Consider the following 26925-nt stretch of genomic DNA (forward strand, 5'->3'; position numbering starts at 1 on the left):
TCCATGTGAGATATTTTAAGTCCACAGTGGAAAGTGGTTCAAACCAATGTGACTTTAGAAAACTCAACACAACATTGAGATCCCAAGGTGCCACTGGAGGCACAAAAGGAGGCTGTATGTGTAGCACCCCTTTTACGAATGTCTGAACTTCAGCTACTGAAGCCAGTTCTTTCTGGAAAAAAATCGACAGGGCCGAAATTTGAACCTTAATGGACCCTAATTTTAGGCCCATAGACAGTCCTGTTTGCAGGAAATGAAGGAAACGACCCAGTTGAAATTCCTCTGTAGGGGCCTTCTTGGCCTCACACCACGCAACATATTTACGCCAAATGCGGTGATAATGTTTTGCGGTTACGTCCTTCCTGGCTTTGACCAGAGTAGGGATGACTTCTTCTGGAATGCCTTTTTCCCTCAGGATCCGGCGTTCAACCGCCATGCCGTCAAACGCAGCCGCGGTAAGTCTTGGAACAGACAAGGCCCCTGCAGTAGCAGGTCCTTTCTTAGAGGTAGAGGCCACGGTTCGTCCGTGAGCATCTCTTGAAGTTCCGGGTACCAAGTCCTTCTTGGCCAATCCGGAACCACGAGTATAGTTCTTACTCCTCTCCTTCTTATGATTCTCAGTACTTTTGGTATGAGAGGCAGAGGAGGGAACACATACACTGACTGGTACACCCACGGCGTTACCAGAGCGTCCACTGCTATTGCCTGAGGGTCCCTTGACCTGGCGCAATATCTGTCCAGTTTTTTGTTTAGACGTGACGCCATCATGTCCACCTTTGGTTTTTCCCAACGGTTTACAATCAGGTGGAAGACTTCTGGGTGAAGTCCCCACTCTCCCGGGTGAAGGTCGTGTCTGCTGAGGAAGTCTGCTTCCCAGTTGTCCACTCCCGGAATGAACACTGCTGACAGTGCTATCACATGATTTTCCGCCCAGCGAAGAATCCTTGCAGCTTCTGCCATTGCCCTCCTGCTTCTCGTGCCGCCCTGTCTGTTTACGTGGGCGACTGACGTGATGTTGTCCGATTGGATCAACACCGCCTGACCCTGAAGCAGAGGTTTTGCTTGACTTAGGGCATTGTAAATGGCCCTTAGTTCCAGAATGTTTATATGAAGAGATGTTTCCATGCTTGACCACAAGCCCTGGAAATTCCTTCCCTGTGTGGCTGCTCCCCAGCCTCTCAGGCTGGCATCCGTGGTTACCAGGATCCAATCCTGAATTCCAAATCTGCGGCCCTCTAGTAGATGAGCACTTTGCAGCCACCACAGGAGAGACACCCTTGTCCTTGGCGACAGGGTTATCCGCTGATGCATCTGCAGATGCGATCCGGACCATTTGTCCAGTAGATCCCACTGAAACGTTCTTGCATGGAATCTTCCGAATGGAATCGTTTCGTAAGAAGCCACCATTTTTCCCAGGACCCTCGTGCACTGATGCACTGAGACCTGGCCTGGTTTTAGGAGGTTCCTGACTAGCTCGGATAACTCCCTGGCCTTCTCCTCCGGGAGAAACACCTTCTTTTGGACTGTGTCCAGAATCATTCCTAGGAACAGTAGACGTGTCGTTGGAATCAGCTGCGATTTTGGAATATTTAGAATCCACCCGTGCTGACGTAACACTACCTGAGATAGTGCCACTCCGACTTCTAACTGTTCCCTGGACCTTGCCCTTATCAGGAGATCGTCCAAGTAAGGGATAATTAAAATGCCTTTTCTTCGTAGAAGAATCATCATTTCGGCCATTACCTTGGTAAAGACCCGAGGTGCCGTGGACAATCCAAACGGCAGCGTCTGAAACTGATAATGACAGTTTTGCACTACAAACCTGAGGTACCCTTGGTGAGAAGGGTATATTGGGACGTGGAGATAAGCATCTTTGATGTCCAGAGACACCATATAGTCCCCTTCTTCCAGGTTCGCTATCACTGCTCTGAGTGACTCCATCTTGAATTTGAACCTTTTTATGTAAGTGTTCAAGGATTTCAGGTTTAAAATTGGTCTCACCGAGCCGTCCGGCTTCGGTACCACAAACAGTGTGGAATAATACCCCTTTCCCTGTTGCAGGAGGGGTACCTTGATTATCACCTGCTGGGAATACAGCTTGTGAATGGCTTCCAAAACTGCCTCCCTGTCGGAGGGAGACTTTGGTAAAGCAGACTTCAGGAACCGACGAGGGGGAAACGCCTCGAATTCCAGTTTGTACCCCTGCGATACTACCTGTAGAATCCAGGGATCCACTTGCGAGTGAGCCCACTGCGCGTTGAAATTCTTGAGACGGGCCCCCACCATGTCTGAGTCTGCTTGTAAAGCCCCAGCGTCATGCTGAAGACTTGGCAGAAGCAGAGGAGGGCTTCTGCTCCTGGGAAGCGGCTGCATGGTGCAGTCTTTTTCCCCTTCCTCTGCCCCGGGGCAGAAAAGAGTGGCCTTTTGCTCGCTTGTACTTATGGGAACGAAAGGACTGAGTTTGAAAAGACGGTGTCTTTTTCTGTTGATGTGAAGTGACCTGGGGTAAAAAGGTGGATTTCCCAGCTGTTGCCGTGGCCACCAGGTCCGATAGACCAGCCCCAAATAACTCCTCCCCTTTATACGGCAATACTTCCATGTGCCGTTTGGAATCCGCATCCCCTGACCACTGTCGCGTCCATAACGCTCTTCTGGCAGATATGAACATAGCACTTACTCTTGATGCCAGGGTGCAAATATCCCTCTGTGCATCACGCATATATAGCAATGCATCCTTTAAGTGTTCTATAGTTAACAAAATATTGTCCCTATCCAGGGTATCAATATTCTCAGTCAGGGAATCCGACCATGCGACTCCAGCACTGCACATCCAGGCTGAGGCGATTGCTGGTCGCAGTATAACACCAGTATGTGTGTATATACTTTTTAGGATATTTTCCAGCCTTCTATCAGCTGGTTCTTTGAGGGTGGCCGTATCAGGAGACGGTAACGCTACTTGTTTAGATAAACGTGTGAGCGCCTTATCTACCCTAGGTGGTGTTTCCCAACGCGCCCTAACCTCTGGCGGGAAGGGATATAGTGCTAATAATTTATTTGAAATTAGCTGTTTTTTATCGGGAGAAACCCACGCTTTATCACACACCTCATTTATTTCTTCTGACTCAGGAAAAACTATTGGTAGTTTTTTCACACCCCACATAATACCCTTCTTTGTGGTACTTGTAGTGTCAGAAAGGTTCAATGCCTCTTTCATTGCCGTGATCATATAACGTGTGGCCCTACTGGACATTACGTTTGTCTCGTCACCGTCGACACTAGACTCAGTATCTGTGTCAGGGTCTGTGTCGACCCACTGAGGTAAAGGGCGTTTTAAGGCCCCTGACGGTGTCTGAGACGCCTGGACAGGCACTAATTGATTTGCCGGCTGTCTCATGTCGTCAACAGTTTTTTGCAAATTGCTGACATTATCACTTAATTGTTTAAATACAATCATCCAGTCAGGTGTCGACTCCCTAGGGGGTGACATCACTAACACAGGCAACTGCTCCGCCTCCACATCATTTTCCTCCTCATACATGTCGACACACGCGTACCGACACACAGCACACACACCGGGAATGCTCTGATAGAGGACAGGACCCCACTTAGCCCTTTGGAGAGACAGAGGGAGAGTCTGCCAGCACACACCCAGTGCTATATATATATACAGGGATAACCTTATATAAGTGTTATTCCCTTATAGCTGCTGTTATCGTTATTTGCTGCCAAAAATGCCCCCCCTTCTCTTTTTTACCCTGATTCTGAAGCAGGACTGCAGGGGAGAGTCAGGGAGCCGTCCTTCCAGCGGAGCTGTGAGGGAAAATGGCGCTTGTGTGCTGAGGAGATAGGCTCCGCCCCTTCACGACGTCCTTATCTCCCGCTTTTTTGTGTAAAAATGGCTGGGGTTAAAATACATCCATATAGCCCAGGAGCTATATGTGATGTATTCTTTTTGCCACCTAAGGTTTATACTGTTATATTGCGTCTCAGGGCGCTCCCCCCCAGCGCCCTGCACCCTCAGTGACCGGAGTGTGAAGTGTGCTGAGAGCAATGGCGCACAGCTGCGGTGCTGTGCGCTACCTTAGTCTGAAGACAGGATGTCTTCTGCCGCCGATTTCACCGGACCTCTTCGTCTTTTCTGGCTCTGTAAGGGGGACGGCGGCGTGGCTCCGGTGACCCATCCAGGCTGTACCTGTGATCGTCCCTCTGGAGCTAATGTCCAGTAGCCTAAGAAGCCCAATCCACTCTGCACGCAGGTGAGTTCGCTTCTTCTCCCCTTAGTCCCACGATGCAGTGAGCCTGTTGCCAGCAGGACTCACTGAAAATAAAAAAAAACTAAACTAAACTTTTATTCTAAGCAGCTCAGGAGAGCCACCTAGATTGCACCCTTCTCGGCCGGGCACAAAAATCTAACTGAGGCTTGGAGGAGGGTCATAGGGGGAGGAGCCAGTGCACACCACCTGATCCTTAAGCTTTTATTATTGTGCCCTGTCTCCTGCGGAGCCGCTATCCCCATGGTCCTTACGAAGTCCCAGCATCCACTAGGACGTCAGAGAAATAAATAAGTGATGTCACTGTGAGGCTCCCAGATCCCCTGACCTCCCCAGTCATGTCCCTGTATTACTGTAGATATAAGTAATGTCACTGTGACGCTCCCAGATCCTCTCACCTCCCCAGTCATGTCCCTGTATTATTACTATAGATATGTGATGTTACTGTGAAACTCCCAGATCCCCCTCACCTACCCAGTCATGTCCCTGTATTATTACTACAGATAAGTGACGTCACTGTAACACTCCCAGATCCCCTCACCTCCACAGTCATGTCCCTGTATTATTACTATAGATATTAGTGATGTCACTGTGACACTCCCAGATCCCCTCACCTCCACAGTCATGTCCCTGTATTATTACTATAGATATTAGTGATGTCACTGTGACACTCCCAGATCCCCTCCCCCCCCCCTCCCCCAGTCATGTCCCTGAATTATTACTATAGATATTAGTGATGTCACTGTGACACTACCAGATCCCCTCACTTTCCCAGTCATGTCCCTGTATTATTAATATAGATATGTAATGTAACTGTAACACTCCCAGACCCCCTCATTCCCCAGTCATGTCCCATTATTATTATAGATATAAGTGGTGTCACTGTGACGCTACCAGATCCCCTCTCCTCTCCAGTCACGTCCCTGTATTATTAGTAGAGATATAAGTGATGTCCCTGTGACGCTCCCAGATCCCCCTTACCCCCAGTTATGTCCCTGTATTATTACTAGAGATATAAGTGATGTCACTGTGACATTCTCAGATGCCCTCACCTTCCCAGTCATGTCCCTGTATTATTACTATATCTATAACTGATGTCACTGTCACATTCCCAAACCCCCTCACCTCCCAAGACATGTCCCTGTATAAGTTATGTCACTATGATGCTCCCAGATCCCCTAAACTCCCCAGTCAAATCCATGTATTATTACTAGAGATATAAATTATGCTACTGTGACACTCTGAGATCCCCTCACCTCCCCAGTCCTGTCCCTTAGTATTCAAGATAGGCTGTTTTAGCTGGGTGCCACGCCCTGCCCGATTTTTTAAGGGCAAAATCCGTCCTGCCCTTTCTGCGGCATACTGATAAAACTTCCGTCCGCTTCCTGCCCTCTCAGCATGTAAAGATGCCTTGCGCGTGCGCACGGCATCCATTCATGCTAGCGGAGAGAGCTTGGGGAAAGCCCAGCACATCGTAGGTGCTGGGAACGTCTCCAACAGTGACGCTGCCGGCCGCCCACATCCCCTGCAGTAACGTCTGTGGGCTGCACCACCCATTTAAATTATGTTTTATGGCCACGAACCCTATTTTACATGCCAACGAACCTTTTCGGATGCGCGCGTGACTTTGCCGTGCGCGCACACATATGCCACTGCAGTCCAGGGCCCTGCCTAACACTATTTCTGGAGTGAACACTATCCCTGTATTATTACTACAGATAAGTTATGTAACTGTGACTCTCCCAGATCCCCTCACCTCCCCAGTCATGTCCAAAAAAAGATATAAGTGATGTCACTGTGACTGTCCCAGATACTCTCACCTCCCCAGTCATGTCCCTGTATTATTACTATAGATATAAGTGATGTCACTGTGATGCTCCCAGATCCCCTCACCTCCCCTGTCATGTCCCTGTATTATTACTGTAGATATAAGTGAAATCACTGTGTCATTCCAACGTCCCCTCACCTCCCCATTCATGTCCCTGTATTATTACTATATATATAAGTGATTTCACTGTGAAACTCCCAGATCCCCTCACCTCCCCAGTCATGTCCCTGTATTATTACTATAGATATGTGATGTAACTGTGATGCTCCCAGGCCCCATCATCTCCCCAGTCATGTCCCTGTATTATTACTATAGATATAAGTGATGTCACTGTGATATCACCACCACTACCAATGTATAATAATAATAATAATAATAATAATAATAATAATAATAATAATACCAGGACACCACAAGCTGCTTTCCCTGTATAATAATAACCATACACAAAAACCTGCTCCCCCTGTATTATACTAATAACAACAACTGGAAACCCCATTCTACTCTTCCTTTAAAATAATAATAAAATGACACCACAGGCTGCTCCATCTGCAAAAAAATAATAATAATAGGACACAACAGGCCGCTCCCTTCTGTATAATAATAATAATAATAATGATGACAAAACACCACAGGCTGCTGCCTCTGTATAATAATAAGTGGACACGACTAGCTACTCCTTCTTTATAATATTAATAATAGGACAACAAAGGCTGCTCCTCCTGTATTATAATAATAATAATAATAACAACAATAATAACTGCACACCACAGGCTACTCCCCCTGTATAATAATAATAATAATGCTTCCCCTGTATAATAATAACAACAGGACACCACAGGCTGCTCCTCCTGTATAATAACAGGACAGCACATGCTGTTCTCCCTGTATAATAATAATAATAATAATAGGACACCACAGGCTGCTTCCCCTGTATTATAATAATAATAATAATAATAATAATAATAATAACTGTACACCACAGGCCGCTCCCTCCGTATAATAATAATAAGATTTTACTCACCGGTTGTTATGATTCCAGTACTTCTGACCAGAGAGATCTTATGACAGAGGCCAGAGTACTGGAAGGGAATGCTGGTTACGGGAGCAGGAAAGCCTAGTAACCCCTGGCGCCCTAACTCCGTTGTCTCGCCCGTGTTATCAGAAATCCCCTGCGAGACTATGGTTGCTTGAGCCCATGGCAGCCGCGTTTGAAGGGCGGATTATGTCTGCCCAACTCCGATGCCCCCTCAGGTCTTAATGGGAGACAAAGGGAAATCCGAGACAGGGTGATAACAAGGGGCCCTCTGACTAAGAAACCAGGCCAGGGGCTACAAGCTAACTAACTTAAACCAGAAGTATGTGCGGACAAACCGCCAGGGAAAAGGACAACCAAAAATCCACTATCCGTAACTCCTATCCAGCACCGCTGGATACCAGAGTGGATTTGTGGGAGCGGAATCCTCCGCAAAAACTCCGAAACACAATATAACCAAATAATAAATAGTAAGCGGTCAAGCCGCAACACACGGCTACGCCGCGACTCACGAACACCACAGGATGTTAAAGGTGCTCGGTCTGGACTCCAGGAAAAGATTAGTACAATGGGGAGAGAACAGAAGGCTCTTGTGTGGGCGCACTCTTGTAGACAGGAAGTAAATTAGATAAGATAATTAAGATGAATGGTTAAAACATAACTTTTATTAACTAGTATTACAAAAGAGGTTGTTACCGGAGATCTATCCTTCAAAATGCAATATAACAAGCATCTTAGTGAAATAAAAATGTTCTGGTCTCTTAATGATTAAAAGTGTGTGGAAGGGCGGTAGACATTAGTTGGTCATACCCCCATTCCCACTTGACCAGTACAGACTTGCTGTGTTGATGGAACCACAGGGTGGTCAAGACACAAAAATAATGACTATGCTCTTTTGGCTTATGCAAGATTAGAGAAATGATCAGAAGTCATTCCTCTGAGTGTAATACAGGAAAAATAGACATGCTCCTATCTGGATTTTAGACAATGATAACGGTAGAAGTAAATGTGGCACCTGACGTAGTTGGTGCCCGTGACCAAGGGTCTAGAGATTACTGAGTAGAGAAAACAAGTGGTGATACTGCTGTTGGTGTTGATACCACATAAGTGAGGAAAATCCTGCTCTACAACACCAGGTATTCGCAGGTGGTCTCCCTTCCTGGTACTGACTTGGCCCAACGCTGTTTAGCTTCCAAGATCAGACGAGATCGGGCGCTGGCAGCGTGGTATGGTAGTAGAGAATTTTATGTGAACACCAATGAGAGTGCACCTATTTAAGAAATTTGAAAATCAGAACCGACAGAAAAAGAATTGAGGAAAGATCGAGTAAATGAGTGGATCTGCTTTTCACGTTAGACCCGATCCAATATTCCCACTCGCGTGGTGCAATGTACCGGGAATCGTGAATGAGAGTCCACGAAAGATAGTGATCTATAGACAATTGAAATTAATGAGAATTGGCACTGTAAAATACAGTCAGAAAAACCCTGATCGCAAATATGTTATAATTTGTCCAGACAGATAGTGCATGGCAGGAGATACTGGTAGAATCAGATAAATACGTAGTCACTCTGGTGATGCGGTTTGTTTCAAAACTCAGGGTAAAATCTAGAATCTGTAGGTTTGTGCACTGAGGTATCAAATTTGCAGTAACTGTACCGACATATATCTGTTAACCATATGTGTCATACGCTGTTTGCCTCGTAACCCCGGATAGAATGTAGAATGCTATAATAGATATATGCTAATTATATACATGCATCAATTGCTGTGAGGAGGCAGAAATAGAGATAGATGAAAACCAACACTTTCATGAGTATAACAAATATATTGGTCAAAAATTAATGACACTTAGGCAGTTAGCTAATTACCAATAGGTTCGCTAAATGCTAGAGAGTGCTAATGAAGATCTCTAGTCCGGGTTCCGGAAGTGAACAAGCCCTAGGGCGAAACGCGTCTTCCGCATCTAGGAACAGGGGTCTCGTCGACACCACCGCATCCTGGCATTTAGCCCCATTTATCTTCCTTGCTCTCTTGGCTTATCCTGATCTCTGGTGAAACTGTAAGCCTCACTATCCTGTGGCTCTTTGCCACGGATAGCAACTCCTATTACAAACCTTAGCAGAACCGCTTGAATTATCTCGTATTTAGTATGTATTATAGGGGTGACTGACTAGAGATCTTCATTAGCACTCTCTAGCATTTAGCGAACCTATTGGTAATTAGCTAACTGCCTAAGTGTCATTAATTTTTGACCAATATATTTGTTATACTCATGAAAGTGTTGGTTTTCATCTATCTCTATTTCTGCCTCCTCACAGCAATTGATGCATGTATATAATTAGCATATATCTATTATAGCATTCTACATTCTATCCGGGGTTACGAGGCAAACAGCGTATGACACATATGGTTAACAGATATATGTCGGTACAGTTACTGCAAATTTGATACCTCAGTGCACAAACCTACAGATTCTAGATTTTACCCTGAGTTTTGAAACAAACCGCATCACCAGAGTGACTACGTATTTATCTGATTCTACCAGTATCTCCTGCCATGCACTATCTGTCTGGACAAATTATAACATATTTGCGATCAGGGTTTTTCTGACTGTATTTTACAGTGCCAATTCTCATTAATTTCAATTGTCTATAGATCACTATCTTTCGTGGACTCTCATTCACGATTCCCGGTACATTGCACCACGCGAGTGGGAATATTGGATCGGGTCTAACGTGAAAAGCAGATCCACTCATTTACTCGATCTTTCCTCAATTCTTTTTCTGTCGGTTCTGATTTTCAATTTTCTTAAATAGGTGCACTCTCATTGGTGTTCACATAAAATTCTCTACTACCATACCACGCTGCCAGCGCCCGATCTCGTCTGATCTTGGAAGCTAAACAGCGTTGGGCCAAGTCAGTACCAGGAAGGGAGACCACCTGCGAATACCTGGTGTTGTAGAGCAGGATTTTCCTCACTTATGTGGTATCAACACCAACAGCAGTATCACCACTTGTTTTCTCTACTCAGTAATCTCTAGACCCTTGGTCACGGGCACCAACTACGTCAGGTGCCACATTTACTTCTACCGTTATCATTGTCTAAAATCCAGATAGGAGCATGTCTATTTTTCCTGTATTACACTCAGAGGAATGACTTCTGATCATTTCTCTAATCTTGCATAAGCCAAAAGAGCATAGTCATTATTTTTGTGTCTTGACCACCCTGTGGTTCCATCAACACAGCAAGTCTGTACTGGTCAAGTGGGAATGGGGGTATGACCAACTAATGTCTACCGCCCTTCCACACACTTTTAATCATTAAGAGACCAGAACATTTTTATTTCACTAAGATGCTTGTTATATTGCATTTTGAAGGATAGATCTCCGGTAACAACCTCTTTTGTAATACTAGTTAATAAAAGTTATGTTTTAACCATTCATCTTAATTATCTTATCTAATTTACTTCCTGTCTACAAGAGTGCGCCCACACAAGAGCCTTCTGTTCTCTCCCCATTGTACTAAAGTTTGCATACTTTCTGGCTCTGGGTGCACCACCAACTAGGACGAAAATAACATCGATACGTATATAATATACCACATGGAAAGGGCTAATCTCTGCCCCCTTTCTCCCCTATCAGTTTAGGGTAACTCACTGTCCTGTTTTGGTTTTTCTTTTCCAATTTAAGCATTTATTCCTGATTAGCTTTTCCGGTGCCGGATCGCCCTAGGTTTCTCCAGGAAAAGATGACAACTTCCGAGTACTGGACCACTGAGGACAGGAACGACCGGATAGAACAGGACTGGAAAACTCTCTGCAACTGACACAGCAAACAGGAAGCTATAACCGGCGTCTGTGAGAAGTCCTGAGAGTGCTTTTAAATGGGAGCCCTCCAATCAGGAGCCAGACAGGACTAATTACAATATGCCGTGCAGCTGCATGTTGCACGGCCAGGAACCAGTGAGGTGATTAACTTAGACCTAGCAACGGGGAACGCGGTCCGACAGTGGCGTCCCCGTTGCTAGGGTCTGTGCGGCTCCGTGCGCCCGGCGTCTAGCGTTGCTAGGGAGCCGGCGGCTGTCCGCATGCGGCGTCCCTAGTTGCTAGGCGCCGGGCCGCACTGACGAGCGGACCCTCGGCGCCTAACACCGGTGAATCTATTTCTCGTAGTCCGTAGTGGATGCTGGGAACTCCGAAAGGACCATGGGGAATAGCGGCTCCGCAGGAGACTGGGCACAACTAAAGAAAGCTTTAGGTCACCTGGTGTGCACTGGCTCCTCCCACTATGACCCTCCTCCAAGTCTCAGTTAGGACACTGTGCCCGGACGAGCTGACATAATAAGGAAGGATTTTGACTCCCGGGTAAGACTCATACCAGTCACACCAATCACACCGTATAACTCGTGATACTATACCCAGTTTACAGTATGAAAAGCAACTGAGCCTCTCAACAGATGGCTCAACAATAACCCTTTAGTTAACAATAACTATGTACAAGTATTGCATACAATCCGCACTTGGGATGGGCGCCCAGCATCCACTACGGACTACGAGAAATAGATTTACCGGTGAGTAAAATCTTATTTTCTCTGAAGTCCTAGTGGATGCTGGGAACTCCGAAAGGACCATGGGGATTATACCAAAGCTCCCAAACGGGCGGGAGAGTGCGGATGACTCTGCAGCACCGAATGAGAGAACTCAAGGTCCTCCTCAGCCAGGGTATCAAATTTGTAGAATTTTGCAAACGTGTTTGCCCCTGACCAAGTAGAAGCTCGGCAAAGTTGTAAAGCCGAGACCCCTCGGGCAGCCGCCCAAGATGAGCCCACCTTCCTTGTGGAATAGGCTTTTACTGATTTAGGATGATGCAGTCCAGCCGCAGAATGCGCCTGCTGAATCGTGTTACAGATCCAACGAGCAATAGTCTGCTTAGAAGCAGGAGCACCCAGTTTTGTTGGGTGCATACAGGATAAATAGCGAGTCAGTTTTCCTGACTCTATCCGTCCTGGAAACATAAATTTTCAAGGCCCTGACTACGTCCAGTAACTTGGACTCCACCAAGTCCCTAGTAGCCGCAGGCACCACAATAGGTTGGTTCAAGTGAAAAGCTGATACCACCTTAGGGAGAAACTGGGGATGAGTCCTCAATTCTGCCCTATCCAAATGGAAAATCAGATAAGGGCTTTTACACGACAAAGCTGCCAATTCTGACACACGCCTGGCCAAAGCCAAGGCCAATAACATGACCACTTTCCACGTGAGATATTTTAGATCCACGATTTTAAGTGGCTCAAACCAATGAGATTTTAAGAAACTCAACACCACGTTGAGATCCCAAGGTGCCACTGGAGGCACAAACGGGGGCTGAATATGCAGCACTCCCTTCACAAACGTCTGAACTTCAGGCAGTGAAGCTAGTTCTTTCTGGAAGAAAATCGACAGAGCCGAGATCTGTACCTTAATGGAGCCTAATTTCAGGCCCATAGTCACTCCTGCTTGTAGGAAGTGCAGAAATCGACCTAGTTGAAATTCCTCTGTTGGGGCTTTTTTGGCCTCACACCAAGCAACATATTTCCGCCATATGCGGTGATAATGCTTTGCAGTTACATCTTTCCTGGCTTGAATCAGCGTAGGAATGACTTCCTCCGGAATGCCCTTTTCCTTTAGGATCCGGCGTTCAACCGCTATGCCGTCAAAACGTAGCAGCGGTAAGTCTTGGAACAGACAGGGCCCCTGCTATCGCAGGTCCTGTCTGAGCGGCAGAGGCCATGGGTCCTCTGATATAATTTCTTGAGTTCTGGGTACCAAGCTCTTCTTGGCCAATCCGGAACCACGAGTATCGTTCTTACTCCTCGCCTTCTTATTCTTCTCAGTACCTTTGGTATGAGAGGCAGAGGGGGGAACACATAAACCGACTGGTACACCCACAGTGTTACCAGAGCGTCCACAGCTATCGCCTGAGGGTCCCTTGACCTGGAGCAATATCTTTTATAGCTTTTTGTTGAGGCGGGACGCCATCATGTCCACCTGTGGCCTTTCCCAATGGTGTACAATCCTTTGGAAGACTTCTGGATGAAGTCCCCACTCTCCCGGGTGGAGGTCGTGTCTGCTGAGAAGATCTGCTTCCCAGTTGTCCACTCCGGGAATGAACACTGCTGACAGTGCTAACACATGATTTTCCGCCCATCGGAGAATCCTTGTGGCTTCTGCCATCGCCATCCTGCTTCTTGTGCCTCCCTGTTGGTATACATGGGCGACTGCCGTGATGTTGTCTGATTGGATCAGTACCGGCTGGTTTTGAAGCAGAGGCCTTGCCTGACTCAGGGCATTGTAAATGGCCCTCAGTTCCAGAATATTTATGTGTAGGGAAGTCACCTAACTTGACCAAAGTCCCTGGAAGTTTCTTCCCTGTGTGACTGCCCCCAGCCTCAAAGGCTGGCATCTATGGTTACTAGGACCTAGTCCTGTATGCCGAACCTGCGGCCCTCTTGAAGATGGGCACTCTGCAGCCACCACAGTAGAGATACCCTGGTCCTTGGGGACAGGGTTATCAGCCGATGCATCTGAAGATGTGATCCGGACCACTTGTCCAACAGGTCCCACTGAAAAGTTCTTGCATGGAACCTGCCGAATGGGATTGCTTCGTAGGAAGCTACCATTTATCCCAGGACTCGCGTGCAATGATGCACCGATACCTGTTTTGGCTTCAGGAGGTCTCTGACTAGAGATGACAGCTCCTTGGCTTTCTCCTCCGGGAGAAACCCTTATTTCTGGTCTGTGTCCAGAACCATCCCCAGGAACAGTAGACATGTCGTAGGAACCAGCTGTGACTTTGGACTGTTTAGAATCCAACCGTGCTGTTGTAGCACTTCCAAAATAGTGCTACCCCGACTAACAACTGCTCCTTGGACCTCGCCCTTATAAGGAGATTGTCCAAGTACGGGATAATTAAAACTCCCTTTTTTCGAAGGAGTATCATCATTGGTAAACACCCTCGGTGCCATGTACAGTCCAAACGGCAGTGTCTGGACTTGGTAATGGCAATCCTGTACCACAAATCTGAGGTACTCCTGGCGAGGATGGTAAATGGGGACATGCAGGTAAGCATCCTTGATGTCCCGGGATACCATGTAATCCCCCTCGTCCAGGCTTCCAATAACCGCCTTGAGCGATTCAATCTTGAACTTGATTTTTTTTTTTTTTTATGTATGTGTTCAAGGATTTTAAATATAAAATGGGTCACACCGAACCATGCGGTTTCGGTACCCCAAACCGTGTGGAATAGTAACCCCGTCCTTGTTGAAGTAGAGGCACCTTGCTGGGAATACAGCTTATTAATTGCCTCTAGCACAGCCTCCCTGCCTGAGGGAGTTGTCGGCAAGGCATATTTGAGGAAACGGCGGGGGGGAGACATCTCGAATTCCAGCTTGTACCCCTGAAATACTACTTGAAAGAAACAGGGATCCAACTGTGTGCGAGCCCACTAATTGCTGACATTTTTGAGACGGCCCCCCACCGTACCTGGCTACACCTGTGGAGCCCCCGCGTCATGCTGTGGACTCAGAGGAAGCAGGAGAAGAATTTTGATTCTGGGAACAGGCTGACTGGTGCAGCTTTTTCCCTCTTCCCTTGTCTCTGTACAGAAAGGAAGCGCCTTTGACCCGCTTGCTTTTCTGAAGCCAAAAGGACTGTACCTGAGTGCTTTCTTAGTCTGTGAGGAAACCTGAGGTAAAAATATTTCTTCCCAGCTGTTGCTGTGGATACGAGGTCCCAGAGACCATCCCCAAATAATTCCTCACCCTTATAAGGTAGAATCTCTATGCGCCTTTTAAGTCAGCATCACCTGTCCAGTGACAGGTCTCTAATACCCTCCTGACAGAATGGACATTACATTCATTTTGGATGCCAGCCGGCAAAATATCCCTCTGTGCATCCCTCATATATAAGACGACGTCTTTAATATGTTCTCCTGTTAGCAAACTAGTATGCTTGACAGGGTCACCGACCACGCTGCAGCAGCACGATCTGCAGGTCTCAGTCTAGTACCTGAGTGTGTAAATACAGACTTCAGGATAGCCTCCTGCTTTTTATCAACAGGTACCTTCAAAGTGGCCGTTCCTAAAACGGCAGTGCCACCTTTTTTGACAACCGTGTGAGCGCCTTATCCACCCTAGGGGATATCTCCCAGCGTAACTTATCCTCTGGCGGGAAAGGGTCAGTAACTTTTTAGAAATTACCAGTTTCTTAACGGGGGAACCCATGCTTTTCACACACTTCATTTATTCATCTGATGGGGGAACAAAACACTGCCTGCTTTTTCTCCCCAAACATAAAACCCATTTTTAGAGGTACTTGGGTTAATGTCAGAATGTGTAACACATTTTTTATTGCCGGGATCAAGTCACGGATGTTCCTAGTGGATTGTGTATATGTCTCAACCTTGTCGACACTGGAGTCAGACTCCGTGTCGACATCTGTGTCTGCCATCTGAGGGAGCGGGCGTTTTTGAGCCCCTGATGGGCCTTTGAGACGCCTGGGCAGGCGCGGGCTGAGAAGCCGGCTGTCCCACAGCTGTTACGTCATCCACCCTTTTATGTAAGGAGTTGACACTGTCGGTTAATACCTTCCACCTTTCCATCCACTCTGGTGTCGGCCCCACAGGGGGCGACATCACATTTATCGGCCTCTGCTGCGTCACCATATAAGCCTCCTCATCAAACACGTTGACACAGCCGTACCGACACACCGCACACACACAGGGAATGCTCTGACTGAGGACAGGAGCCCACAAAGCCCTTTGGGGAGACAGAGAGAGAGTATGCCAGCACACACCAGAGCGCTATATAATGTGGGGATTAACACTATAACTGAGTGAATTTTCCCCAATAGCTGCTTGTATATACAATATTGCGCCTAAATTTAGTGCCCCCCCTCTCTTTTTAACCCTTTGAGCCTGAAAACTACAGGGGAGAGCCTGGGGAGCTTTCTTCCAGCTGCACTGTGAAGAGAAAATGGCGCCAGTGTGCTGAGGGAGATAGCTCCGCCCCTTTTTCGCTGACTTTTCTCCCGCTTTTTTATGGATTCTGGCAGGGGTATTTATCACATATATAGCCTCTGGGGCTATATATTGTGATTGTTTTGCCAGCCAAGGTGTTTTTATTGCTTCTCAGGGCACCCCCCCCCCCCAGCGCCCTGCACCCTCAGTGACCGGAGTATGAAATGTGTATGAGGAGCAATGGCGCACAGCTGCAGTGCTGTGCGCTACCTTGGTGAAGACTGATGTCTTCTGCCGCCGATTTTCCGGACCTCTTCTTGCTTCTGGCTCTGTAAGGGGGACGGCGGCGCGGCTCCGGGACCGAACACCAAGGACGGGCCTGCGGTCGATCCCTCTGGAGCTAATGGTGTCCAGTAGCCTAAGAAGCCCAAGCTGGCTGCAAGCAGGTAGGTTCGCTTCTTCTCCCCTTAGTCCCTCGCTGCAGTGAGCCTGTTGCCAGCAGGTCTCACTGAAAATAAAAAAACTAATTCTATACTTTCTTTCTAGAAGCTCAGGAGAGCCCCTAGTGTGCATCCAACCTCGGCCGGGCACAAAATCTAACTGAGGCTTGGAGGAGGGTCATAGTGGGAGGAGCCAGTGCACACCAGGTGACCTAAAGCTTTCTTTAGTTGTGCCCAGTCTCCTGCGGAGCCGCTATTCCCCATGGTCCTTTCGGAGTTCCCAGAATCCACTAGGACGTCAGAGAAAACTGGATGCCACAGGCTGCTCCTCTTGTATAACAATAATAACAGGACACCACAGGCTGCTCCTCCTGTATAATAATAATAATAACAGGATGCCACAGGCTGCTCCTCCTGTATAATAATAATAATAATAATAATAATAATAATAATAATAACAACAACAACAACACACCACAGGCTGCTCCCCCTGTATAATAATAATAACAGCACACCACAGGCTGATCACCCTGTATAATAATAATAATAATAATAATAATAATAATAACAACATGACACCACAGGCTGCTCCCTCTGTATAATAATAATAATAATAATAATAACAGGACACCACAGGCTGCTCCCTCTGTATATTATGACAGCACAGGATGCTACCCCTGTATATTATGACAACACAGGCCGCTCCACCTGTATACTATGACAGCACAGGATGATACCCCTGTATATTATGACACCACAGGATGCTACAACTGTATATTATGACAACACAGGCCGCCCCACCTGTACACTATGACAGCACAAGATTCTACCCCTGTATATTATAACAAAACAGGCAGCTCCTCCTGTATACCATGACAGCACAGGATGCTACAACTGTATATTATGACAACACAGGCTGCTCCTCCTGTATACTATAATAGCACAGGATGCTACCCTTGTATTACGGTAACACCAGGGTCTGCGCCACCTGTATTACAGTAACGACGGGGTCTGCGCCACCTGTATTACGGTAACAGCGGGGTCTGCACCACCTGTATTACAGTAACGGCGGGGTCTGCTCCCCCTGTATTACGGTAATGGCGGGGTCTGCGCCACCTGTATCATGGTAACGGCGGGGTCTGCTTCACCTGTATTACGGTATCGGCGGGGTCTGCGCCACCTGTATTACGGTAACAGCAGGGTCTGCACCACCTGCGTTACGGTAACAGCAGGGTCTGCGCCACCTGTATTACGGTAACGGTGGGGTCTGCGTCACCTGTATTACGGTAACGGTGGGTCTGCGCCGCCTTTATTACGGTAACAGCGGGGTTTCCGCTGCCTGTATTACGGTAAGAGAGGGGTCTGCGCCACCTGTATTACAGTAACAGCAGGGTCTGCTCCACCTGTATTATGGTAATGGCGGGGTCTGCGCCACCTGTATTACGGTAACGTCGGGTCTGTGCCACCTGTATTACAGTAACGGCGGGATCTGCTCCACCTGTATTACGGTAACGGCGGGGTCTGTGCCACCTGTATTACGGTAACGGCGGGGTCTGCTCCACCTGTATTACGGTAATGGCAGGGTCTGCTCCACCTGTATTACGGTAACGGCAGGATCTGTGCCACATGTATTACGGTAACGTCGGGGTCTGCTCCACCTGTATTACGGTAACGGCGGGGTCTGCTCCACCTGTATTACGGTAATGGCTGGGTCTGCTCCACCTGTATTACGGTAACGTCGGGTCTGCGCCACCTGTATTACGGTAACTGTGGGATCTGCTCCACCTGTATTACGGTAACGGCGGGGTCTGCTCCACCTGTATTACGGTAATGGCGTGGTCTGCTATACCTGTATTACGGTAACGGCAGGATCTGTGCCACCTGTATTACGGTAACGGCGGGGTCTGCACCACCTGTATTACGGTGACGGTGGAGTCTGCGCCACCTGTATTATGGTAACGGCGGGGACTGCGCCACCTGTATTACGGTAACGGCGGGGTCTGCGCCACCTGTATTACGGTAACGGCGGGGTCTGCACCACCTGTATTACGGTAACGGCGGGGTCTGCGCCACCTGTATTACGGCAGCGGCGGGGTCTGCGCCACCTGTATTACAGTAATAGGACACTAGAGTGTCAGCCACCTGTACAGGGATAATGCAGCACCAGAGGCTGCTCCAGCTGCACTATAACAAGGCACCAGAGGCTGCTCCCCCTGTAGTACAGAACCTGACACCAGAGCTGCTCAGCCTATAGAATAATAATAATAATATCATTACCTGCTGCCAGACACAGCAATGGCTGCTCTCTGCTCCTGCTGCCTTGTGGGAATGATAGAAGGAAGGCGGAGCTCAGACCAGGGGAAAATGGCCGCCGCTCCTGACGTCACTACACGGCCAGGGAACCTATTGTTGCTGCCGGACTGGTCTACAAGAAAATGGCCGCCGGCCTCATGTACTGAGGACATGTACGGTAATAGTGATTACAGAAGGCGGAGTTGAGGGCGGGGCATGGGAGGGGAGGGGCCAGACGCTAGGAAGCAGCCTGTGCCAATCATTCCCTACTTCCGGCCTGTGCGTTCCACCTTACTTCCGGTCACTGCATTCCGTTCCACACACAGGAAGATCAGGTGATGGTTGGTTCTAAATCGCGGTTCTAGCATCTACCATCAGCTAATGGCGACAGGAGGAGCAGCCTGTGGTGTCCTGTTATTATTATTATACAGGGGGAGCAGCCTGTAGTGTCCTGTTATTATTATTATTATTATACAGGGGGAGCAGCCTGTGGTGTCCTGTTATTATTATTATACAGGAGGAGCAGCCTGTGGTGTCCTGTTATTATTATTATACAGGAGGAGCAGCCTGTGGTGTCCTGATATTATTACTATACAGGGGGAGCAGCCTGTGGTGTCCTGATATTATTACTATACAGGGGGAGCAGCCTGTGGTGTCCTATTTTCATTATACAGGGGGAGCTACCTGTGGTGTCCTGTTGTTGTTGTTGTTGTTATTATTATACAGCGGGAGCAGTCTATGTTGTCCTGTTATTATTATTATTATACAGGAGGAGCAGTCTGGGGTTTCCTGTTATTGTTTTACAGGTGGAGCGGCCTATTCTGTACTGTTGTTGTTATAATTATACAGGGATAGTGGCCAGTGGTGTACTGTTATTAATATTATACAGATGGAGCTGCCTGTGGTGTCCCGTTACTATTATTATACAGTGTGAGCTATCTGTTGTGTCCTGTTATTATTATACAGGGGGAGCTGCCTGTTGTTGTTGTTGTTGTTATTATTATTTAGGAGCAACAGCCTTTGGTGTCCTGTTATTATTATACAGTATGAGCAGACTGTGGTGTCCTGTAATTATTATACAGGAAGAGCAGCCTTAAGTATCGTGTTATTATACAAAGGGAGCGGCCTGTGGTGTCGTTGTTGTTGTTGTTGTTATTATTGTTATTATTATTATTTTTATACAAGGGGAGCAGCCTGCAGTGTCTTGTTGTTGTTGTTATTATTCAGGAGAAGCAACCTGTGGTGTCCTGTTAATATTATTATACACGGGGAGCAGCCTGTGGTGTCCTGTTATTATACACGGGGAGCAGCCAGTAGTGTCCTGTTGTTATTATTATTATACAGAGGGAGCGGCCTGTAGTGTCCTGTTGTTATTATTATACAGGGGGAGCATCCTGTAATGTCATTTTATTATTACTATAAAGGAGAGCAGAATGGGGTGTCCTGTTGTTATTAGTGCTGTACAGGAGGAGCAGTTTTTTTTTTGTACGGTTATTATTATACAGGGACAGCAGCTTGTGGAGTCCTGGTATTATTATTATACATTGGGACTGGTGGTAATGTCCTACAATACAGGAGGAATGGTCTGAGGTGTCCTGCTTTTAAAGACACGTTATTTTTTGTATACTGGGTGCAGCCATTAGTGTCACTATTATTATGAATTTATTATATAATTGTAGGGATTGAAAATATTGCTAAAATTCTAGATTATATTAAAGCAGAGACCATAATATCCCTGGCATGTGTAACAGATGATAATTGGAGCAGCATGAAGCAAATGTATATCCTGGGAGTGTCCCTATGACATCACTTATCTCTATAGTAATAATACAGGGACATGACTGGGGAGGTGAGGGGAGTCTGGGAGTGTCACAGCGACGTCACTTATATCTATAGTAATAATACAGGGATATGACTAGGAAGGTGAGGGGATCTGGGAGTGTCACAGTGACATTACTAATATCTACAGTAATATTACAGGGACATGACTGGAGAGGTGAGGGATCTCGGAGCATTTACATTAATATTCATGTCTCCTCCATTTTGCAGGTTAACACAGTAGTGAAGAAGACTTCCGGTGAGTGTGAGACACCCAGCAGCCATCACATTGTGTGTAGGACTGAGCAGGACCCAGAGCCCCATCACGGTGCCTCCATCTCAGTCACTGACACATGAGAGACACAATGATCAGAAGATCCTGGAACTCACCAACAAGATCATTCAGCTGCTGACTGGAGAGGTGACTGCTGGGAATGGGACATTATACAGTAACACCAGGGGATGTGTCTGGGTGATGACTGGAGAGGTGACTGCTGGGAATGGGGCATTATACAGTAACACCAGGGGATGTGTCCGGGTGATGACTGGAGAGGTGACTGCTGGGAATGGGGCTTTATACAGTAACACCAGGGGATGTGTCTGGGTGATGACTGGAGAGGTGACTGCTGGTAATGGGACATTATACAGTAACACCAGGGGACGTGTCTGGGTGATGACTGGAGAGGTGACTGCTGGGAATGGGGCATTATACAGTTACACCAGGGGACGTGCCTGGGTGATGACTGGAGAGGTGACTGCTGGGAATGGGGCATTATACAGTAACACCAGGGGATGTGTCTGGGTGATTACTGGAAAGGTGACTGCTGGGAATGGGACATTATACAGTAACACCAGGGAATGTGTCCGGGTGATTACTGTAAAGGTGACTGCTGGGAATGGGACATTATACAGTAACACCAGGGAATGTGTCTGGGGGATGACTGGAGAGGTGACTGCTGGGAATAGGGCATTATACAGTAACACCAGGGAATGTGTCTGGGTGTTGACTGGAAAGGTGACTGCTGGGAATGGGGCATTATACAGTAACACCAGGGGACGTGTCTGGGGGATGACTGTATCACTGTGTGTGTCAGGTGCCTATAAGGTGTCAGGATGTCACTGTCTATGTCTCCATGCAGGAGGGGGAGTATATAGAAGAATACAGGGGTCTGTACAAGCACGTGATGATGGAGAATCACCGGCCCCTCACATCACTGGGTAAGAGGAGACTGTCATGTATTGTACAGGGGGGAGCAGGTATGGGGTCTCCTATATACACACATCATCTGATAATCACATATATACACTGTACTCAGTCACTATGTGTCTCCTACAGATGGTCCCAGTAACAGAGATACCCCAGAGAGATGTCCCCGTCCTCTGTATTCCCAGGACTGTACAGAGGAGAATCACAGGACCCCACAGGAGGATCAGGTAGGGTGGATCTAGGGTCTCCCCAATATACCAAAGTGACTGTCACTATATGATCTGTAGAGGAGCTGTGTGTTTTATACACTGATATTACACTATCTGAAATCAGATATTATTAATGTATATTGTTTTGTGGGCTATTTAGGATGACTGCCTGACTGATATAAAGGCAGAAGATATAGAGGGAGAAGAAGAGACGTATGTGACTGATATAAAGGCAGAAGATATAGAGGGAGAAGAAGAGACGTATGTGACTGATATAAAGGCAGAAGATACAGAGGGAGAAGAAGAGATGTATGTGACTGATATGAAGGCAGAATATATAGAAGGAGAAGAAGAGATGTATGTGACTGATATAAAGGCAGAAGATATAGAGGGAGAAGAGATGTATGTGACTGATATAAAGGCAGAAGATATAGAGGGAGAAGAAGAGACGTATGTGACTGATATAAAGGCAGAAGATATAGATGGAGAAGAAGAGACGTATGTGACTGATATAAAGGCAGAACATATAGAGGGAGAAGAAGAGACGTATGTGACTGATATAAAGGCAGAAGATATAGAAGGAGAAGAAGAGACGTATGTGACTGATATAAAGGCAGAAGATATAGAAGGAGAAGAAGAGACGTATGTGACTGATATGAAGGCAGAAGATATAGAAGGAGAAGAAGAGACGTATGTGACTGATATAAAGGCAGAAGATATAGAAGGAGAAGAAGAGACGTATGTGACTGATATAAAGGCAGAAGATATAGAAGGAGAAGAAGAGACGTATGTGACTGATATAAAGGCAGAAGATATAGAGGGAGAAGAAGAGACGTATGTGACTGATATAAAGGCAGAAGATACAGAGGGAGAGGAAGAGATGTATGTGACTGATATAAAGGCAGAAGATATAGAGGGAGAAGAAGAGATGTATGTGACTGATATAAAGGCAGAAGATATAGAGGGAGAAGAAGAGACGTATGTGACTGATATGAAGGCAGAAGATATAGAGGGAGAAGATACGTATGTGACTGATATAAAGGCAGAAGATATAGAGGAAGAAGAAGAGACGTATGTGACTGATATAAAGGCAGAAGAAATAGAGGGAGAAGAAGAGACATATGTGACTGATATAAAGGCAGAAGATATAGAGGGAGATGAAGAGACGTATGTGACTGATATAAAGGCAGAAGATATAGAGGGAGAAGAAGAGACGTATGTGACTGATATAAAGGCAGAAGATATAGAGGGAGAAGAAGAGACGTATGTGACTGATATAAAGGCAGAACATATAGCGGGAGAAGAAGAGACATATGTGAGGGGTGATCAGCAGTGTAAGGAGGAGGAGATCCCTACAGATATCAGCACAGGTGAGTAATAAACACTTATTACAGAAGTCACATTCTCATTGCTCAGTCACTACAGCAATCTCTTATCCTACACCCTCCTCTCTTATTACAGACTAATGATGGAAATGTATCTGCCCAGTGATGTAGTCTAGGACCTTCAGCCCTGTTCTCAGTTGGGTGTTTATAACACAAGGGGCGATATTCAATTGTAATAACACGCCCGATCTCCCGTCTACAGTGACAGGAGTTTGCGGGGCAATATTCAATTGTTCCCCATTTTTGGTCATATCGCGCCCATAGCAGTCTGGATTAGCTTTGTAAAGCTACTTAACCCAACTAACGTCATGGGCGCGATCACGAAAAGTTTTGCGCATTTCAGCTTGCCTCCCCCGGGGGTGGCGATCTGAAATGCTAATATTGCGCCCGTCAGCAGCAACATTTGTATCGGGTGTTTTCTGTTAAGGGCGTTTTCTTCTTTAGGGTCCATAGTGATCCACAGTCCTTACATCGGGGTGTAGGTGGTAAGAGTCGACCGGGCATCACACAGTTAAGCTTTTATTTCCCAGGATGCTCCGGATCTCCTCCCCATGTACCCCGCCCCTGGCCAGTGGGCAGTTTTAGTGTTGGTGCTGGCAGAAGCCGGAGCACCGGTCACACTGCGGAGAGGAATGAATGAGCAGCGCTGGGAGTCTCTCTGAGCGCCGCCGCTGCTGCTCCCACAATCCCCCGCTGGTGCCGCAACGTCAGTGAGGCTAAGAGACTGATGATTCCGGCGTGGTTACTTCCTGATCGCCACGCTAGTGCAGCATCCAGGGCCCCGGACTGCAGCCGGAGGACAGGTAAGGCTCTGATGTGATCCCTGGCTGTTGCTACGGGTTACACTAGACCACCAGGGCATGCATATAATACATATATATAGGATAATGGAGGCCATGGTGCCTGGTGGGTGATGTCAGCCAGGGGAGGTAGGTCCTCTCCCAGAGCCAGATTCCACAGCTGGGATTCCCTCTCGGCTGCCCCTCCCCCACATGCTTCCCTTATAAGAGTCTCTGAGTGACATTCCAATGGGAATGAATGTGATGCCAGGCTCTGGGAATGCTGGGTTCTGTCTCCAGAAGTGGCCAGGTTATACATGCACTAGTCCTACCTACCACTGTGCTGCGAGGAGATGATTTCAGTGCCCATTGCAATTGTTATGTACTTACATTGTGTGTGACTGGTGCTAGCTCTGCTGTGTGACTGCATTGTATCTGTCTCTTACATGTGAGTGCAGGTGTTCCGGGCTGTGTGACTGCATTGTATCTATCCCTTACATGTGAGTGCAGGTGTTCCGGGCTGTGTGACTGCATTGTATCTATCCCTTACATGTGAGTACAGGTGTTCCAGGCTGTGTGACTGCATTGTATCTATCCCTTACATGTGAGTACAGGTGTTCCGGGCTGTGTGACTGCATTGTATCTATCCCTTACATGTGAGTACAGGTGATCCGGGCTGTGTGACTGCATTGTATCTATCCCTTACATGTGAGTGCAGGTGTTCCGGGCTGTGTGACTGCATTGTATCTATTCCTTACATGTGAGTGCAGGTGTTCCGGGCTGTGTGACTGCATTGTATCTATCCCTTACATGTGAGTACAGGTGTTCCGCGCTGTGTGACTGCATTGTATCTATCCCTTACATGTGAGTGCAGGTGTTCCGGGCTGTGTGACTGCACTGTATCTGTCCCTTACATGTGAGTGCGGGTGTTCCGTGCTGTGTGACTGCATTGTATCTATCCCTTACATGTGAGTGCAGGTGTTCCGGGCTGTGTGACTGCATTGTATCTATCCCTTACATGTGAGTGCAGGTGTTCCGGGCTGTGTGACTGCATTGTATCTGTCCCTTACATGTGAGTGCAGGTGTTCCGGGCCGTGTGACTGCATTGTATCTATCCCTTACATGTGAGTGCAGGTGTTCCGGGCTGTGTGACTGCATTGTATCTATCCCTTACATGTGAGTGCAGGTGTTCCGGGCTGTGTGACTGCATTGTATCTATCCCTTACATGTGAGTGCAGGTGTTCCGGGCTGTGTGACTGCATTGTATCTATCCCTTACATGTGAGTGCAGGTGTTCCGGGCTGTGTGACTGCATTGTATCTATCTCTTACATGTGAGTGCAGGTGTTCCGGGCTGTGTGACTGCATTGTATCTATCCCTTACATGTGAGTGCAGGTGTTCCGGGCTGTGTGACTGCATTGTATCTATCCCTTACATGTGAGTACAGGTGTTCCGGGCTGTGTGACTGCAGGTGTTCCGGGCTGTGTGACTGCATTGTATCTATCCCTTACATGTGAGTACAGGTGTTCCGAGCTGTGTGACTGCATTGTATCTATCCCTTACATGTGAGTGCAGGTGTTCCGGGCTGTGTGACTGCATTGTATCTATCCCTTACATGTGACTGCATTGTATCTATCCCTTACATGTGTGTACAGGTGTTCCGGGCTGTGTGACTGCATTGTATCTGTCCCTTACATGTGAGTGCAGGTGTTCCGGGCTGTGTGACTGCATTGTATCTGTCCCTTACATGTGAGTGCAGGTGTTCCGGGCTGTGTGACTGCAGGTGTTCCGGGCTGTGTGACTGCATTGTATCTATCCCTTACATGTGAGTACAGGTGTTCCGAGCTGTGTGACTGCATTGTATCTATCCCTTACATGTGAGTGCAGGTGTTCCGGGCTGTGTGACTGCATTGTATCTATCCCTTACATGTGAGTGCAGGTGTTCCGGGCCGTGTGACTGCATTGTATCTGTCCCTTACATGTGAGTGCAGGTGTTCCAGGCTGTGTGACTGCATTGTATCTGTCCCTTACATGTGAGTACAGGTGTTCCGGGCTGTGTGACTGCATTGTATCTATCCCTTACATGTGAGTGCAGGTGTTCCGGGCTGTGTGACTGCATTGTATCTATCCCTTACATGTGAGTGCAGGTGTTCCGGGCTGTGTGACTGCATTGTATCTATCCCTTACATGTGAGTGCAGGTGTTCCGGGCTGTGTGACTGCATTGTATCTATCCCTTACATGTGAGTGCAGGTGTTCCGGGCTGTGTGACTGCATTGCATCTATCCCTTACATGTGAGTACAGGTGTTCCGGGCTGTGTGACTGCATTGTATCTATCCCTTACATGTGAGTGCAGGTGTTCCGGGCTGTGTGACTGCATTGTATCTATCCCTTACATGTGAGTACAGGTGTTCCGGGCTGTGTGACTGCATTGTATCTATCCCTTACATGTGAGTGCAGGTGTTCCGGGCTGTGTGACTGCATTGTATCTATCCCTTACATGTGAGTGCAGGTGTTCCGGGCTGTGTGACTGCATTGTATCTGTCCCTTACATGTGAGTGCAGGTGTTCCGGGCTGTGTGACTGCATTGTATCTATCCCTTACATGTGAGTACGGGTGTTCCGGGCTGTGGTTCCTCACAATGACTTTGTGGTTTGTGAAGGCC

General features: G+C 47.3%; 2 pseudogenes; one reads left to right on the top strand and one right to left on the bottom strand.

Moving 5' to 3' along the window:
- Positions 1–8256: 8256 nt before the first annotated feature.
- On the bottom strand, positions 8257–8375 carry LOC134983463 (5S ribosomal RNA; annotated as a pseudogene).
- Positions 8376–9984: 1609 nt separating this feature from the next.
- LOC134983465 (5S ribosomal RNA) lies at positions 9985–10103 on the top strand (annotated as a pseudogene).
- Positions 10104–26925: the final 16822 nt, after the last annotated feature.

The sequence above is a fragment of the Pseudophryne corroboree genome (assembly GCF_028390025.1).
Source record: "Pseudophryne corroboree isolate aPseCor3 chromosome 3 unlocalized genomic scaffold, aPseCor3.hap2 SUPER_3_unloc_15, whole genome shotgun sequence".
Classification (NCBI taxonomy): Eukaryota; Metazoa; Chordata; class Amphibia; order Anura; family Myobatrachidae; genus Pseudophryne; species Pseudophryne corroboree.